Genomic DNA, 20,021 nt, shown 5'->3' with positions numbered 1-20,021 from the left:
GGTTATTTAGGTACACGTGGTTAAGTTCAATTAGTCAATGTAGTTTAGCACATTGAGGATAGTTTAGATCGTCTTGGAAATTGTTTTTTATTTTTATTTTGATTCATCAATCAAATTTGTGGTTAACTTTGTTTGTTTTTTCTAGGTTGTCTTACTTTACACGTTTACCGTTAGTTTTCTAGTAATTTCATTTTCAATTCAATGAATTGACCTATCATGAATGGAGCTCTCTAGCTTCCATACAGTTTAGAGTGGTTGGCGGATATTAGGTGTTGCGAGTCAATCCTAATATCAGACCTTCGAACCTTGCAAGGTGTCTAGGCGTTTCACCTACTCAGGAAAGAGGGGAAGGAGAAGGATAGGTAAAAGAATAAGTTGAAGATAAGTAAAAGGCATGTCCATGGTCTAATGGGGGTCAGTCCAGCAAGGCAGGAAGTTCTTTAGCACACAGTCGGAGGCAGTTTGGCATGGCTGTGTGAAGCTGGGTTGCAAAACTTTGTCTCCTATGTTGCATTCTTCTTGTGGTGCCTTCTGGCTGTAGCAGACTTTCTGATCTTCTGTGCTCTGGTGGTTGCTGTTGCACAGACAGGGAATGTGGTTCTTGGAGTTGGAGTTAATTTGACAGTTTGTTAGTGACTGTGTTAGGTGACTGAGGTGATGTCCTTTGATACCTCAGATTTTTCATCAACAGTTGGCCGTGAAAGACGTTACGGGTCGTTGTTGAACAGGTGCTTGTCATCTTTGATGTGGTGTAGCAGGTGATCACTGGCCTTCCGTTCTGTCGCTGGTCACAGCGAGCATGACTCAACTTTGTGGTCATATGCATGTAAATTGTCTTAAGAGAACTCTCTCAGTTGTTTCATGACTTGTTCCATGTCTTCTGATGGTAATCTGTCATGTTCTTGTGCATATTCAGCACTGTGCATGTCTGAGTGGTGCTGAGGTGGGTTTTGTTGTCGCTTACCCACCAGTGTTGCTCTTGGATGAGTCAGGTGATTACCTTTGGATATCTGGTTAGGTTTCCAGATGCTATCCTTTTGGTTTCTTGAGAAGCGTGGTTGGTCCCATGGATTTTTCCAGCAGTTGGGCTGAAAACGGTCGTGGATATGGGTGTCACGCTCTCTGTGCTCTTGATGGAAGACTCTAGTGTCGTGATGCCACTGGGTGTCGTCCAGTGCAAGGCTTGAGTCTTTGTTAACAGAGTTCAAAAGTGTATAGGTTTTGTTAACATTCTTTGAGGACATCTTCTGCTTGTTATAGGCCTTCTGTGTTAGGTCACGCAACTGTTGGATAGTCATGGAGTTCGGACAGGTCATGACACCAAGATGGTGACTGACTCCAGGGTGCAGATTCTTTAGGAAGAGGGTTTTGAAGTTCACATCCTCTTCAAAGTACCCTTACGAAAAATAACCATGGTTTTATTATAGTAAAACTGTAGTAACCCATGGTTTTTTGGCGTATTGACTGCCATTTGTAAAACCACAGATTTACTACAAATACCATGGTTAAACTATGGTTAATATAGCAAAACCATGGTTAATTTGTGGTTACCATGGTTTAACTACAGTAACCATGGTTTTTTGGTTTTATTTGTAGTAAAACCATGGTTAATTTTCGTAAGGGTAGGCTTGTCGGAGTCGGTTGTAGGAAGCTTGTGGAGTCTCTTGTCGACCTTGTTTGGTTTCCAAGGCAGTTAACAGTCCATGTTCAGACTCTGGGTCTGTAAACTCTTTAATCAGGACCTCACGAAGTCGCTGGTAGTTTGACTTGGTTTGACTGGGCTGTCGATCTAGAAAGTTTCGTACCTCAGGACTGGATGTGGCTCTAAGGAGGTATAACCAGTCTCTGTCAGTCACATGAGGTCTCACTTCCAGATGAAATTCGATATCTCGCAGGTAAACTTGGATGTCTGGGATCTCTGTGGTTGAACCTGCTGATGTTTTCAGACAGCATGTTGAGGTCTTTGATTGTAATCCCATGTGCAGCTCCAAGGCCTTGGACGGGAGGTTTTCTTTCGTTGGCAGGAAAGGGTTGTGTGGTGAAGGCAGGTGAGGTTTTGGGTTGTGGCCCTTCGCTCCTTTCGTCATAGGCCAGTTCTTGGACGTGGGACTCTGCTCTGCTCAGCAGTGATGAGGCTAAGAGAGGTTTCTCTTTCCTTGGCTCTTGTTTGTGCTTGTAAGCATTTTGGAGTTCTTTTCTGACCATGCAAAGCTCATCTTTGGTATCGTCTAGATGTTGGGTCATATTGTCCGTTTCAGTTCTGTACCTTTCAAGGTGTTCCTTCAAAGCACTGATTTCAGAATTCTTGTTTCTGATGTCTAGCTTGGCTTTCTCTAGTAGCTGTTCGGCATACTGGAGTCTGTTTACCAGGTCTTTCTGAGCAGCTGTTGTATGTTGCTGGTCGAGCTGAGCTGCTGCCAGGGCTGCTTGGAGCTTCATAACTTGTTCCGTTGTTTCCTGCTCCCTCTCGCTGGTTGCATTGAGCTGATCTTGAACTTTCACTTCCAGCTTGTCTATGCGACATTGAGCACGTGTCAGCTCCTCTTGAAGGTGGGTGATGTGCTTGTCGCTCAGTTTCAGCTGGGTTGTGAAGGCATAGCTTAGTGAGCTCGTGATCTTGACTAGCTCCTCATGGTTGTTGTTCTGGCTTGAATCTTGTGTCAGGAATCTTCTCAGGATTAGGATTATTATTAAAATAATAACAGTTCAAATGTCTTTGGAGTGAGGCTGTCTGACATGCCTCTCAGCCAAATGTTCACATCTTCCCCATGGGCAATGGGGTCTGCAACATGTTGGCACGCTAGGAGAAGAGAGACTGACACAGATCTGTGTGGAGTAAAAGCCTATGTGCTGTGGGACAACTAAGTGTTGTATCAGTGATTGTGAACCACTAGTAAAATGTGGTGATGACTGTGTTGGTCTCAGGGTGTCTAAGTAGACTAGATATGCGAAGAATTTGTCTCTCTATTGAGGAAGAGGAAAAGAGAGAAAGAGGTGAAAAACTAATTTTATAATTTTTAAATGTTATAACATAACATATATAACATACATATATAAGGTAAACAATATTATTATATTTCTTGTTTTGGACAAAAGCATACAATAATAATGCTGATATCTCTTTCCTTAGTCTGACATGATTGACACCGTACACCTTACAGTTGGACCGCTCACCAGGAAGGCTGCGAAGGTGACAGTTGTTCAACACGTATCTCTATTAAATTGATCTCAACGTTGGATGAGATGCTAAAACTTGGATTGCGTTTCCAAATGTAGGGATGTTAGGAAGAACAAAGGAGAGGATGATTACAATCAAAATTCATAAGGATGATTCGTCGTCTTTGGCACGGTTGTGTATTTAATTCACTTAGAATTGATTGATGGTTCTTACATGTCCTACAAATGTAAAAAGAGAAGAGAAAAGTAAAGGAGAGAGGATGGAGATGGTAAGTCTCAGTCGTGGTTATCTCAACTACAAGGAGAGCGTTGTTTTAGTTGCTACACAACAAATCAAACAAAATAAACTTTAAGTGAAAGAGTTGTCTTTCTAATTTATTTGAACTCGTAGTGAGGGATAACAATGTCTCCTTTTAGGGCTCAGGTGTGTCGTTCCCAGGCTAGGATACACAAAGTAAAGAAATGATAAGAAAAAGTAAAATAAAAATAAAATAAAAAATAATAATAAATGGGCAAAATATGCAAAAATGAAATTAGAGGAAATCAATAAGTAAAACAATAGTGGTTAAGTGTATAACCAAACAGGAAGAGGGGTAAAACGCAATCAAATAAGTAAAGGTCTGAATAGCATATATTCAGATGGGTAATAAATAAATTAAGTAGAATAAGTTTACTTAAACTTTCAAAGTTCAAGGCTTATTCATTCCTAAAATAATTAGGCCCCAAAGAGAATACTAGAAATAAAGGATCATATGAAATGATCTGAGAGGGAAATTTTAAATGATTCAAAATAAATTTAATGTTTCAATTAAATTTCAATTTGTCATAATTAATAATTGTGAGTTAGTATTTCCCTTTCTAGTAAAATGAAAATAAGTGGTTTAGTGAGAAAAGAGAGCAATAAGAGAGAGGAAGAGACCAACAAGATGTTTAAAGACGGTGTCTTACTGACGGTGATGTATTTTCTTCGAGATCAGCGTAAATGCATACCTCTGCAATGCCGATAGAACCACTGCGAGGTCCCAAGAGGGGACTTGCTTAGGGCGAGGCGGATTGAGCCTCCTTGCTCCTCTCAGGAACCTGATGATCAGATCGTGCCTCCCAAGAGACTTACCTTAAACAGGGTCAAGGTGAGCCGAAATAGCAGCCACATAGACCTAGAGGGTGGACGGAGACATGCGGTGAACAAAGGATTCTCCACCGGCCCTCCTCCGGGGGAAGGAGTGGTCCTGCTACCATCTCCTGATGAGTTGACGTCTCCAACTGCGGATCGCCCTTCTCAGGAACGCCACTAGGCCTGACGTTTGGCAGGTTAGGGACAGAGACGGAATGTGCCACCCTTTTACGGCAGTCTCCTCGCTACACCTGGCGTGAAGGCTGCTGTTGTGGCCGAGCAGGAGTGGAGAAGACCGCAGGGTGGTGCCCTCGGTAAGGAGCAGGCTGAGGCAGCTGCGCCACGCTCCTGGACCACCAAAGAGGACATCACCTGACCCAAGGAATGCACAGTAATCTTTGTTGCCCGGAGAGCGACGTCGGTAGCAGCGAGCCCCCTGAAAAAAACCCAGGTCAGCACTGCCTGCTTGGCCTGCTTTTGAAGGGAGGCCATGGTGTGCAGGGCAGAAGCGGCCTGGCCCGCAGCTCTGTAAGCCTTGGCCACAAGCGTGGAAGAGAACTAACAGGCCTTGTAGGGAGTTTGCGACCACCACGCCATGCGGAGGCGTCCTGCGGACACGGTTGCATCGCAACAGAACACTCCAATGGGGGAATCCCAGCATACCCCTTGGCCACTCCACCATCGAGGGCAGTGAAGGCAGAGGAAGTATCAGAACAGTTTCGAGCAGTTTAAGGTGCCTTCCATAAACTGGTCACTTCCTGGTGCACTTCCAGAAAGAAAGGAACTAGAGGGGAGGTGCTGGCAATCAGCACGAGCATCCCCCAGGAACCCATCATCCAGCCTCGAGCGCTCGGGACAGGGTGGAGGATTCCAGTCAAGCCCGATGCTCTCAGCTCCCCGGGAAAGCATGGCTGTCAGCTCGGGATCAGACTTGGGCAACGCTGGTACTTCTGAGGAAGGCAACACAGCCAAATCCTCATCTCCCAAGGACTCAAGCCCGCCTTGTGATGCGGCGATCGACATAAGGTCTTCCTCTTGAGCAGAGAATGAGAAGTAAGGAGCCTGAGAGGGTCCAAGAACTCATCCAGAAACTCAACCAGCTGCGGCGTTTGTGAGGGGGGTGTGGCCCGAGGAGCTATTATCTCATGTGTACATTGCTCGCAAAAATTACAGGTCACACAAAGATCACTAAGCCATGCCAGGTAAGCCACGTCTGCTTTGGAACTAAGGTTTGCATATGTTTGCAGGAGATGTGGAGCCAGACTATATGGGATAATTACAAATTGATTTATTCTAGGCGAAGGGAGATGCATGGTTTTCTTGGCACCCCCTGGTAAAGAAAAACATGCATCTCTCTTCACCTAGAAGGGTAGCTTCAACTTGGCAAGTAATGATTTGAAAACAGTGAATCTATTATGATTACAGATGATAAGTCACTTCTGTTCCTCTACCTCCACTATCTCCCTCTATTGTCAGTACAGTATCTGTATTTAGTTAACATGGAATAAAAGTCACATAAAGAGCAGAAATGAAGAAACACATTGTCACTTGATTGGCCAATCTTGAGAAGGGGTTAATGAAATGCTTGACCTTAATTAATCTGAATAATGAGTCCCTGGTTTAGCTCAATATGAGGATACATTCTCTTTCTGCATTGACACGTTTTTATGGTTGACTTGTTCAGTATTATATTTTATGTCTTATTTATTTGTGCAGCTAAGTATATAAAGAAGCCATCTGGGACTTTTGCCAATAGAGAAGTTTTAAAGATAGTCCCTTTTGGTATTTACCAAGAACTTCCGAAGTTCATTTTTATTCAACTGACAGTTTTATTTATATGTGTAAAAGACCATAAGATCTCAAAAGCGCTTTCCTAGTTTAGGCCCTGTTCTAAAGGTGAGTTTTGTTGGATCGGTTTGCTGTCCATGTTTTTGGGAACAGTGTGAAAAGGATCGTTATGTTTCCTGACATTCTAGGGATTGGAAAGAAAACAACCTCACAAAACCTTTGATGACTCGCCCTTCAGGTTTGTCACTCGCTTTATCGAGTTGGATGGCTTGATATGTCTTCTGAACTTCCTGAAGAGCATGGATTATGAAACCTCAGAGAGCCGCATACATACATCCATCATCGGCTGCATCAAAGCCTTGATGAACAACTCCCAGGGCTGTGCCTATGTACTGGCCCACTCCCAGAGCATCAACACTATCTCCCAAAGCCTCCAACAGGACAACATTAAAAGTAAAGTGGCTATGTTAGAGATCCTGGGTGCTGTTTGCTTGGTTCCCGACAGACATAAGAAAGTATAACAGGCAATGGTACACTACCAGAAGTATGCTGCAGAGAGGACTCGCTTTCAGGTAAAATTGCTTTTAATGAGAGTTTTGCAACAGTAGGAAAGGAATTGAGCACAAAATTCCATTACAAAACTCTTTTTTTTTTTTTAGTTTTAGGGTGGTACAGTAATATGTGTAGTTCTAGTATAATCTGACAGGATGTGTAAAATAATTAATCTTTTCTCAGATTCTTATTATAGTATTTGTGCTAAAATCACTAAGGTAAAAGCACTCCTTTTGTGGCTTTTAAAAAAAATAAATTTTAATGATTTTAATTTCTTTAAAAAAAAAAGTGATGGCAGAAATAGTGTCAAATTGTGGGCTGGATTTTGGGGAGTCATTGTGGGCTCTGACATTTCAGCATTTTGGGATTTATCTGTATTTTTAAAACACCTCTCAGGACACATGGCAAATTTAACTGTAGAGTTGTGGAGGCCTCATCTTATGCAACATGTGTAGGGTGATTTGTCTTTATCATGTGCTTGCACTTTATGGTGCTTGCATTAAACATTTACTTGTAACATGTTGCTTAGATAATAATGCAAGTCTAATTGAAAAAAAGCAGATATTTGGTGGCTGAAAAATATATCATAATTAGATTAATTGAATTTCATTTGACATTTTTATATTTTTTACTCAGTCTCTTTTGAACGAGCTGGACAGAAGCACAGGACACTACAAGGATGAAGTAAATCTGAAGACAGCCATCATGTCATTCATAAATGCTCTGCTGAATGCTGGGGTTGGAGAGGTCAAGAACGTCCCTAAAAAAAAAAAAAAAATGGAAATATATATATATATATACTATTAACATGATGATTTCCTTTGTTTCTCTAGGACAGTCTAGAGTTTCGCCTTCATCTTAGGTATGAGTTTCTGATGTTAGGAATTCAGCCAGTCATCGAGAAGCTGAGAGCCCATTATAATACCACACTCGACAGGTACAGAACACCAGTTTAAATGGTGCTCCTTTTCTACCAAGCATCATACTGTTGCTTCTAATTGAAAGACTGTGTTTGTTTGTTTCAGACATCTGGACTTTTTTGAAATGGTGCGGAATGAGGATGAAAGTGAAGTGACATTCAGCCAAGTATGGTGACCCATACTCAGAATTTGTGCTCTGCATTTAACCCATCCGAAATGCACACACACAGAGCAGTGAACACACACACACACACTGTGAGCACACACCCGGAGCAGTGGGCAGCCATTTATGCTGCGGCGCCCGGGGAGCAGTTGGGGGTTAGATGCCTTGCTCAAGGGCACCTAAGTCGAGGTATTGAAGGTGGAGAGAGAGCTGTTCATGCACTCCCCCCACCCACAATTCCATCCGGCCCGAGACTAGAACCCACAACCCTTCGATTGGGAGTCCAACCCTCTAACCATTAGGCCACGACTTCCCCAGTTAGAATTGGCCAAACGCTTTGACATTGTAAGATCTTTTACCTATTTGCACATGCATTTTTTCATATTATGTCCTATTTAGAGATCACTTATGTACAGAACAGTTTGGTATTATTAGATTTATTTTTAAGGCTCCTGGCTTCATGTGTGTCTAACTGGAAAAAAAAATTAATGGATGTTTTTTTTGTTCGACACATGTGGACATGTGTGCACATGTGGTTTGTTTTTGTAGACACATGTGGACACCAAGAGTGCTGGGCAGATGTTTGAGCTGATCAAGAAGAAACTGAGCAACACAGATACCTACCCCCACCTTCTGTCTATCTTAAAGCACTGCCTCCAAATGCCATGTGAGGATTGGGAGTCTTCCATTTTACTCATTCAAAATATTCCTTTTATTTTTTGGAATAATTTGTGTTTGGAATACTCTTTGATCTTGGAGCATGGCTGTGATCCCTTGAAAATGTAAATGCTTTCTTTGTAGGCAGCTTACTGAGATTGGAACAGTGCCTACTATATATGTTAGTGTGTTGTATCATTTCCTTTGTATTTAATTATAACCATCAGAGGCGGACAGAGTACAGCTTCATTACTTGAGTAAAAGTACAGATACCCCTTGCTAAATTTTACTCAAGTACCATTAAAAGTACTACAGTTAGATGTCTACTTAAGTAAAAGTACTAAAGTACTTGTTTTTTAAAAGTACTTGAGTATCAAGAGTACTATTACATTGCATTACTACTGCCACAGTGCTTATATTTATGTACGTCCTACATGGAGTTATACAATTTTTAATGTTAATACCTTGGAGAATGTAAAAGGAATTGAAAGTGAAATCGAGTCATTTTCATCTTTTTACCATGTTGCTTTATTTAACATTTTTGCACCCACATTTGAACCTGACTGTGTTAAACACACTCAAGAACATCAAAGCAAATGCTCAGTTTACATTAATCTATAATATCAGAAAAGAAAATTCAGCTAACAATTGTGTGTACATGTGTACGGAGCCCTGCACGTCACCTGTAGGAGAAAAAAATCAATCCGTTGCGACGGTTTTGCAATCCGTCCCCTCAGCTTATAAACCGTACTCACAAATTCATAAACTGTTCCCTCGGTTTAACAAATCGTGCCCAAGGATTAACAAACCAAACCCATGAATTTTCAATCCGTGCGCTTAGATTTTGTAAACCGTACACTGAAAAAAATGATTTGTTGCCTGAACAACTATTACTTATAAAAGTAAATATATTAAACACAAAAAACTAAGTATTTATAACTTTTCAATGTCTACTTAACATATATAGTTCATGTAACACAAACATATAAGTTACAAAGTGAACTTAAGTGAATGCATAAATACAACGAAAGAAAATAAGTCATGACAACTACTAGTACAATTATGTTAAAATTAAGTAAATATAGCATACAATTTTACGTATTTGACTGTGAGCCATGTAATATGCTGTTTCCTGCCAAGGAGCCATTTTGTGAAGCACATGGGAAGACGGTGAGAAGAGGTAAGCTAACTTTTTTTGAAAACTAAGTATAATATTAGATTTATCTTGTTTATTGCGTTTGTGATCTAAAAAGGAACTGTAAACTGAATTTCTGAATCGCTTAGAATAATGCTTCTGAAATTAGAAACATGTTATGATTATGAAAACATAGAGTCTGTTCGTGTTAACCCATTCCAGAATAATAATAATAATAATAATTGTTATCATGTTCTCTATGAGTGGCAGTCCTGGCCTGGGCACAGGTTAATTTTGAGGTTTGGTTTATATTACATTGTAAAATATATGCTACATTTCAATATGCATGCATGATAATTAAATAATGGTGATCTCGATTCAGACACATGCTAACTTATTTCTAAATGACAATGATTCCTCTGTTTGGTAAACCTTCTAAATTATGATCACAACTGTAAATTTAAAACTGCGTTCCCTCTGCCGCTGATCTGGAGAGAGCAATAATAATGGATAAGATAGATACAAAATGGGCAGAGCGGTGGCTCTTCAGGATCAGGATTGAAAGTCTATTTCTGTTTATCTAAAGAAAGTCATTAATCAGGAACAGTGTGAGGATGAGTAAATAATGACATTTTGTGTGAATCAACTGACTGACTTGGCCATTCACCAATTAGCTTTAAAAAAAAATCTTCGCTGTAGAAATTTCAGATCATTGTTGTGGTGTATAGATTTTAATTTTCTCTTTCAAAATTCATTTTCCTTTCAACTTCATTTCCATCAGCAGTTTCACCGTCATCAGAGATAAGATGTTCAAATAATGCCTTGATTCACAAACTCTATGGAGTCACTGTATAGTTGTGATTTTGTGTGTATGCAGCATAAAAAGCCGCATTTTGTTTTACTTTTTAGACCCGCCCAGTGGAACAACGTAAAGAAGTTGTAATTCTATGCTTAACTGTCTGCCTCTCTGAGAATCTCATCAAGCACCATCAGGTGAGCATCTGAAATCAATCAAAAACCAAGTTACTCTCCAAAACTAAACAACTTATATAAAGTCAGTTAATTAAATTCAACCAACATAGATAGAAATAAAATGAATGGCTGCAAATCACTTATTTAATTGTAAAATATTTCAAAATCTTATTTGTGTATGTGTGTGTGTGTGTGTTATTTCATGGTAATGTATTTTTTTGCACTGAGAAACAATCAGAAAAAAATATCAAGTGGTGTTGTAAGTAAATACACATTTGTTTTGTTTTGTTTTTTAAAGATACTCATGGGAATAAGAAGAAACTGGAACTGCTCACACTTAAAATCATCATGGAATGTGGCTCAACAGATGACCAATACAGACTGGGATAGTGCTGGAAGGCATAGAGGTGATGATGGGATTGGAAGGTGTTGCAAAGGCTTGTGTTTTTCTTCTTGGCCTAATTTATGCTATTAATCTGAGTTATCCTAAAGAGCTCAATGTACAATGTTTGTCTGCAACTGTTCAATTAAATACTTGATTTATTCTTGGGATGTTTGCCGCGTGTTCCAAAAGTAAATGTTAGAAAAATTGTTGCAAAGGGTGAAAAAATGTGATCTATTTTGAAGTTTGCAATCTGTGTGTTACAAACAAAACATAAAAGAAAGAAAGAAAATGCTTTTTTTTTTTTTTAGTTTTATTAGGAATTTTGTACAAAAGTAAATGTTTGAAAAATGTAAACCCTTTAAGAAGTGTTGCAAAGGGTGAAAAAAATCAAGAAAATAGCATGTTGGAAATTAAGCTACATTTGTATATTTGTCACATTTTGTTGTACATTCATGATGTGTGGTTTTAGGCTTCACCTTCACCGCAGCCTGTAAAAAAATAAACTGAAATGCTTTATTTTGTGTAATTTGCTTGTTTAATTTATTTAAGATGCGATGACTAAGGAGACAAACTCAATAGCTGAAGATCTAAAAGCAGTTAAAATGTTAAGTTGGTTCAACTCAATTTTTTTAAATATAAATGATCTTAAATGTTAAATTAACACAACTTGAAATTACTTGGTGGATTATATAATGTTGAATATTTTAAGTAAAGAACGTTGAGTCAACTCAAATAATTAAGTTCATATAACAAATATTATCTTGTTTATTTTAAGTAAAATTGTTCCAAGTTAGGTTTACTTAAAAAGTGTGTTGCAAAAATGGTCCATATATATTTTAAGTAAATCCAACACATCATTTTTACCAGTGTACCCTCGGTTTTTGTATCCGTACCCACGAATTCATAATCCATGGGCACGCTTTCGCAATCCGTTCCCTCGAATTTGTAAACTGACACGCATTTGTGGCTCCGTCCCCTCGGGCAGATTCATTTCAGTTAATTAAACATTATTTTTCATAGTATCCAATGAGACCATGATCAGCATTCACTTCTTCTTTTTTTCTTCAACCAAGTATGGTGACCCAATTTGTGCTCTGCATTTAACCCATCCAAAGTGCACACACACAGAGCAGTGAACACACACACACTATGAACACACACCCCGGAGCAGTGGGCAGCCATTTATGCTGCGGCGCCCGGGGAGCAGTTGAGGGTTCGGTGCCTTGCTCAAGGGCACCTAAGTCATGGTATTGAAGATGGAGAGAGAACTGTACATGCACTCCTACAATTCCTGCCGGCCCGAGACTCAAACTCACAACCTTTCGAATGCCAGTCCAACTCTCTAACCATTAGGCCACAACTTCCCTACAAAATTATTATTATTATTATTTGTTTATTTTTAGTGTTTATTTTATATTAATCACCAATAAAAGACATAAAAAATATGCAATAAAAGTCTGTTTTATAGACAAAAAATACATTAATCACCAATAGAAGACACCGCTGCCTGTGTTTTATGGCCAAAAAAATTAACGCTAAAATAAGAAGAAAATAAGGGTAAAAGCAATACTAAACAAGTAATATGCCGGTTATGTATTCATTTCTTTTCTCTCAAAAATGAATGCAATGTTATTTTTGGCCCTATTTATTTAATAATAACATTAACAGTGAAGCATGCATGTAACATAATAAAAGTATCTCAGTATAAAACTGGGTTCTCAGTTTTTCTTAGTATGAAGTATACTGTGAAAATCTGAAGAACCTTTGTCCACAATAAAGAACCTTCTGTGTCATGGAAACGTCCTATGGATGTAAAAGGTTCTTTATGGAACCATAGATGTCAATACAAAACTATACAGCTTGTGCTTTCTAAAACATTGCTATACTTGTGTAAATAGATAACAGGTCAGGTGGGTCCTACTGACTCACCCTCTGAAACTTCAGGAGAAAAAAAACTGCTTTTCTGAAAGTATTCGCAGCCATTTTCATTGCACAATGAAAAAAAAAAAAATGAAATGTGACTGCAATGCAAACAGACTGAACAAACATATACTTACAAAAGCAAGGGAAGAAAAGAGACTGTGATCAAAATCAGAAGCAGGAGGATTTTTTAGGTGACCATCCAGTTTCCCCTGTCATAAGTAGAGAAGAGTATGAAAACATATATATGCAACGAATAAAAAACAGTTTGTCTCATATTAAACAGTATTATTTTTTATTGAGAAGTCATTTTGAGACCACTGGAAAAAAATATATAATTAATTCCATTGTACTTAAGGGACATGCCAAAACCAAAGTAGTTGTAATAACAATATTATTTGAAACTATACATTGAAGTGGTCTACTACTCTTAGGAAATATCACAGAAATGGGATGTGTAACTTACCAGATGTCACGGAACCACCAGTAACACCTGCCACACCATCAGAGTCCGATCACCCGACTCCTCCCATCCGCTCATTATCACCTGATTATTGAAGTCACCGCACCTGCACCTGATCACCACTACCTCTTCATAAGCCCTCAACTCCTGTCACTCTCTGTCTGGTCTCGTCAGAGAATCACCGACTCTACTACCTAAACCTTGTCAAGAATCGTCTGAATAACCACCGTCTGATCTCAGTTCCCGTTCACGTATATCCCTGCTTCTTTATCATTAAAACATCCACTTACCTGAATTACCTGTTGTCTCTCTCTTCTGTCTGTGACAGAAGACCAGACCAACAAGATGCAACATGGCGCTGAATTGGAAGAGAGCCCTCCACGAGTCTCTCTCCCCGAGTTGGCGCAAGCGGGCGATCCACCACGTTTTCACTCCCCTTCAATACCTGCCTCTCACAGTCCCATGGCCCGACCTGCAACATACACCGGCGAGGCAGAGGGTTGCAGCGGATTTCTACTGCAGTGTTCGCTCTACTTTGAGATGCAGGTACATGCTTTCCCTACGGATCGTACTAAAATAACCTATTTGATCTCCCTCCTCTCAGGTTCCGCCCTCCAATGGGCCCAGTCTATCTGGGAAGCGAATGGCCCCCTCACTCGTTCATGGGAAGCTTTTACCACCCATTTCAAGGAAGTCTTTGGCCTCAACACTGCCGCTCTCTCCATTCATGATCAGTTGTACCGCCTTCGTCAAGGAAAGATGACCACGAGTGAGAACGCTTTACGTTTCCGCACTCTAGCCGCCAACTGTGGATGGAATGAAACTGCGCTTATCACCTGCTTTCGTCATGGATTGAATCCTGCCATCCGCCATCAAGTGGCCGTTTATGATGATGTCGTCGGCTTAGAGAACCTTATTCAGCGTACCATTCGCATCTCTCAACGTCTCGCCACATGTGATCTAGATCAATCCGCTGTGCAACCTCTGCCACCCACACCGTCTACAGACCTTCCAGCACCAGAACCCATGCAAGTAGACTCCTACCATCTCACTGCAGTAGAACGTCAACGACGCATTCACAATGGTCTCTGCCTCTACTGTGGTTCCGAAGGACATCTCCGCCTACAGTGCCCAGTACGACCACCACGCCCAGCGGTGAGTACAATCCAGATTCCTCCCATGATATCTCCCTTATCCCGTACCTCAGTCATGCTAGTGACCCGCTTTCACTCTGTTTCAGCGTATGCCCTCATTGACACCGGCTCCTCAGGGAACTTCATCTCCCACGAACTCCTCAAGAGGCTCAACCTCCCGAGGAGAAGGATTACGAAGAAGTTAGAGATCCATACCATCTTGGGTAAACCGCTGGGCCGTGGTCAAATCTGTCATCAATCCCCCATTGTCTCACTCCGCATTGGATGTCTTCATCGAGAGGAGATTTCATTTCTGGTGCTGGAGGGGTCCACCGTGGATATCATCCTGGGACGCCCGTGGATGTCCGAACACTCGCCGCGAGTCAACTGGACCACAGGGGAAATTACGCAATGGGGTGAATCCTGCTCCTTATCCTGTCTACAACCCGTCATCAAGATCTGCAGTCGGAAACCTGCTCCGGATGAATCCCCTTCTTCCTCTCGTCTTCACCTTCACTCCACGTCGATCGAAAGTCCAGAATCTAACCACCTAACAGAGGTTCCCCTTGAGTACAGGGCGTTCCAGGATGTATTCAGCAAGCAACAAGCGACACAGCTACCACCTCATCGGCCATGGGACTGTGCCATTGACCTGCTGCCTGGAGCCACCTTACCCAAGGGTCGGATCTACCCACTGTCCATCCCGGAGCAGAGGGCCATGGAGGAGTACATCAAGGAAGCCCTACAACAGCGGTTCATTCGACCATCTACTTCCCCTGCTGCATCCAGCTTCTTCTTTGTGGGTAAGAAGGATGGAGGCTTGAGGCCGTGCATTGACTACCGGGCACTCAACGAACAAACGGTCAAATTCCGCTATCCCCTTCCTCTGGTACCGACTGCTCTGGAACAACTTCGCGGAGCTAAAATCTTCACTAAATTGGACCTCAGAAGTGCATATAATCTCGTACGCATCCGAAGAGGCGATGAGTGGAAGACAGCGTTCATTACTCCATCTGGCCACTATGAATATCTTGTTATGCCGTATGGGCTGTCCAACTCACCATCTGTTTTCCAAGCCTTCATGAATGAAGTGTTCCGTGAGTTCCTGACCAAATTCGTGATCGTTTATATTGATGACATCTTAATCTTCTCCAAGAACCTATCTGAACACCACCACCATGTCTGTCAAGTCCTGCAAAAACTCCGAGATCATCAATTGTTCCTTAAGTTGGAGAAATGTGAGTTCCACTGTACCACGGTTCACTTCCTCGGCTACATCATCAGCCCACAAGGAATCCAAATGGACCAGAGGAAGGTGGACACCATCAAAGACTGGCCGCAACCTACCACCGTCAAGGACCTCCAGAGATTCCTAGGATTTGCAAACTTCTACCGTCGTTTTATCCATCAATACAGTATCATCAGTTCACCTCTCACCTCCCTCCTTAAGGATCGGCCCAAGTCTCTGACCTGGAACCCAACGGCCATCCAAGCCTTCCAGAAACTGAAGAACGCCTTCTGTTCAGCTCCCATCCTGATCCATCCCAACCCAGACCTCCCCTTCGTGGTCGAAGTGGACGCCTCATCGACTGGAGTGGGAGCAATACTATCTCAACAGCAGGGGAAGCCTCCAGTACTCCATCCATGTGCCTTCTATTCCAAGAAACTGTCCCTGGCGGAGCGTAATTACGATATCGGTAATCGGGAACTACTGGCTATAAAGATGGCTTTCGAGGAATGGAGACACTGGCTAGAGGGAGCACACCATCAAGTCGAGGTCATTACGGACCACCGTAACCTCCAATATCTTCAGGAAGCCAAACGTCTAAATCCTTGTCAAGCCCGATGGGCCCTCTTCTTCACTCGTTTCAATTTTCGAGTAACCTATCGACCAGGAGGCAAAAATCTCAAAGCAGATGCTCTCTCCCGTCTTCATGCACCTGAACCCGAATTATCACCTCCTGAAACTATACTCCCTCCAGCCGTCCTTGTCAGTCCCATTGAATGGGCTATTGAAGATCGTATCCAGGAAGCCACCCGCTCCGAGCCAGCTCCGCCGGGAGGTCCTGAGGGAAAAAAATACGTTCCATCATCACTACGCCTGTCCCTCATGGACTCAGTTCACACGTCTCCGGGCTCTGGACATCCAGGCAGCCACCGAACCCTCTCACTCCTTCGCAACCGGTTCTGGTGGCCCTCCATCGCGCAGGATGTCGCTCAGTACGTTCGTGGGTGCTCAGTCTGTGCCATCTCCAATACCCCACGTCAACTCCCCGAAGGGAAGCTGAAACCACTTTCCATACCACATCGTCCCTGGTCCCATCTGGGCGTAGATTTCATGACTGATCTCTCACCTTCAGATTCTCACACCAGCATCCTAGTCGTGGTCGACCGCTTCTCCAAGGCATGTAAGCTCATCCCCTTAAAAGGTCTTCCCACTGCCTTTGAGACTGCCAACCTACTATTCCACCAAGTATTCCGTCACTTTGGTCTACCAGAAGACATTGTATCTGACAGAGGTCCCCAATTCATCTCCCGAGTCTGGCATGCTTTCTTCAGGTTACTTGGAGTCTCAGTCAGCCTATCTTCAGGGTACCATCCCCAATCCAACGGTCAGACTGAGCGCAAGATTCAAGAGATCGGAAGATACCTACGAACCTACTGCCACCAGAACCAAGGAAGCTGGAGCCGCTACCTCCCATGGGCCGAGTATGCACAGAATTCACTACGCCAAGACACCACCGGTTTAACACCATTTCAATGCATACTCGGGTACCAGCCTCCTCTCTTCCCCTGGTCGGGAGAGCCGTCAGAAGTCCCAGCGGTCAACACCTGGTTCGAAGCGAGTGAGAGGGTATGGGACTCAGCACACGTCCATCTCCAACGGGCAGTGCGAAGACACCAGAGCCAGGCCAACACCAAGAGGAGAGATACACCCCAGTACCAACCGGGTCAAAAGGTCTGGCTCTCCACCAGAGACATCCGTCTTCGCCTACCCTGTCGTAAGCTGAGTCCCCGATACATAGGTCCCTTCACTATCGAGAGGCAGGTCAACGAGGTCACCTATCGTCTTCACCTTCCCTCACACTACCGGATCGCACCATCATTTCATGTCTCACTGTTGAAACCCTTCACTGATCCTCTTGTTTCACCTTCCCCAGGACCTGATGGTGTGGACGTACCCCCTCCTCCAGAAATTGCTGTAGATGAGTCAATTCACCATGTGCAGGATATCCTGGATTCCCGTCGGCGGGGCCGTCGCCTAGAATATCTAGTAGACTGGGAGGGATATGGCCCCGAATAACGTTCTTGGGTCCCTAGGGACGACATCCTGGACCCATCCCTCCTCACCCAGTTCCACAACTCCCACCCTAACCGCCCTGCGCCGAGAGGTCGAGGCCGACCCCGTCGACGAGTAGCGCGGGCGTCAGGAGCCGCACATAGAGCGGGGGGTACTGTCACGGAACCACCAGTAACACCTGCCACACCATCAGAGTCCGGTCACCCGACTCCTCCCATCCGCTCATTATCACCTGATTATTGAAGTCACCGCACCTGCACCTGATCACCACTACCTCTTCATAAGCCCTCAGCTCCTGTCACTCTCTGTCTGGTCTCGTCAGAGAATCACCGACTCTACTACCTAAACCTTGTCAAGAATCGTCTGAATAACCACCGTCTGATCTCAGTTCCCGTTCACGTATATCCCTGCTTCTTTATCATTAAAACATCCACTTACCTGAATTACCTGTTGTCTCTCTCTTCTGTCCGTGACACCAGAAGGTTGAAGCCATACTTTATTTTCTGCAGAAAAGATATGTACTCCTCCACAGGGGGAACACTTGCAACTATAAAAATAATAAATCGTATCATGTTGACACCATGTAGATTTTTAACATCTTTATAGGACATTAATTAAATTATTAAAACACCCAAATTGTTCACCCATTTTTTTTGCAGCATTTTTCTTTTTCTTGCTTCCATCTTCTTTTGGCAAAGCTGAGCCTACTTTATAAACAAAGGTCTCAATGTCGGCTGCTACATGGTTAAAAATCTCCTGTAGAGAAAAGTAAATGGATTGGGGACGTGTTCTGAATTAGATGGATTAATAGCATGGTGTGATAAAACTGTCAGTAAAAATAACCAACCGAATCTCTCTCCACATCATGTAATGAAGGTGGAGCCTGCTCCTGCTCAGACTGCATTGGCCTGTTGGGCACTTCATCTCTGGGAAATGGCATAGTGGGTGAAGGCCGTCTATCATCTAGGAAAAGATTAGAATCTATCTGAATTTGGATCTATATTCAGGAAACACTACTTCACTGTGGCTGATTTGTTGACTGTACACCCCCCAAGATTATGTTTATGTATTTTTGTATTTTCTATTTAATGTGAATATTCTTGACTGTGAAGATCCACACTTTTTTTGTGTGTTCAAATAGCAAGTGTAACAGACATCATTAAGCTTCGTACCATTCTGTTAAAAAATAATAATACAAATTTACACTTTTTTTTCAGTCTAAAATGACTGAGAACACTCAAGAGGGTTAATTTCAGAACATTTTAGGCAATTTATTATTATTATTATTATTATTATTATTATTTCATTTTATTTATAGGCGCCTTCCATGAAACTTATGGACACCTTACAACAAAAACAATCAAAATCACTGTTATGGTATAACAGACCCAATACAAAAAATCACATTAAAGTCTGCCTAAAAAAAAAAGTAATTTTCTGAGTGAAATGAACTTCAAGTGATTTTAGTATAATAAAATCACAAAAATAAGTCTTCATGTTAAGAAAGAATTGTACACAAACCTTTCCAAAACTGTCAAAGGTTATTTAAAAATAAAGCATTCATGAATTATTTTATGACAAAAATTGTACTGTCTTAAGTGTACTCATTTATTTAGCTTTTAAATAAAAATTATAAAAAATAACTTTATTTTTATCATTATTATATATTTTTTATACAGGTTATGCATAAGAAACTTTGGTAACACTTTAGAATACTGTTTCTTACTTACTACATAACTTATAAGGAATTATTGAAGAACTAACAGGTGATTATTCATTAACACTTAACTCACTACTGTTAACTACTAAGGAAGATGTGTTAATTAATCAGTATGTAATATAATTTTATGATTATGTTAAGTAACAGTTAGCTAATCAATAACTAATGTATTCTGTCATACCTCCTGAAGAACTACTATTGATTATCTACTAGTTAGTGTTCTAGAAAAATAACTATGAAGTAACTACTAATGGACAGTTTTACACAATTACATTGAATTGTGACCCTTTCATATAAATGCTATTAGCAATAATAGCAGTAGTATGAAAATGCAATATTAATAAATGCAATACATTTTATAGAGGTTTTGCCTATTTAGTAAATTGTTTTGTGAGTGTGTTTTGTAAGAAATCACCTTGTAGTAGGAACCCCACTCCAGTGCCTTGTGATAACTTACCTTAGTTTTTATATTTTATATACAGTACTGTATGTGTGCCTCCTCAGCACCACATTATATATATATATATATATATATATATATATATATATATATATATATATATATATATATATATATATATATATATATACCAGGAAAAGTGAAAATACAGGTACCCAATT

The 20,021-nt window shown here is 41.4% G+C and overlaps 1 protein-coding gene and 1 pseudogene across 1 annotated transcript in view; both read left to right on the top strand.

Annotated features, from left to right (window-relative positions):
- LOC127975855 (uncharacterized) overlaps window positions 1–20,021 on the top strand; it is a 1,007,983-nt gene that overhangs the window by 952,399 nt on the left and 35,563 nt on the right. The gene's annotated exons all lie outside the window — the stretch shown is intronic.
- LOC127976409 (disheveled-associated activator of morphogenesis 2-like) overlaps window positions 1–20,021 on the top strand; it is a 55,301-nt pseudogene that overhangs the window by 10,954 nt on the left and 24,326 nt on the right.

Source organism: Carassius gibelio, chromosome B17 (genome assembly GCF_023724105.1).
Source record: "Carassius gibelio isolate Cgi1373 ecotype wild population from Czech Republic chromosome B17, carGib1.2-hapl.c, whole genome shotgun sequence".
NCBI lineage: Eukaryota > Metazoa > Chordata > Actinopteri > Cypriniformes > Cyprinidae > Carassius > Carassius gibelio.
This window is presented reverse-complemented; position numbering and strand designations above follow the sequence as displayed.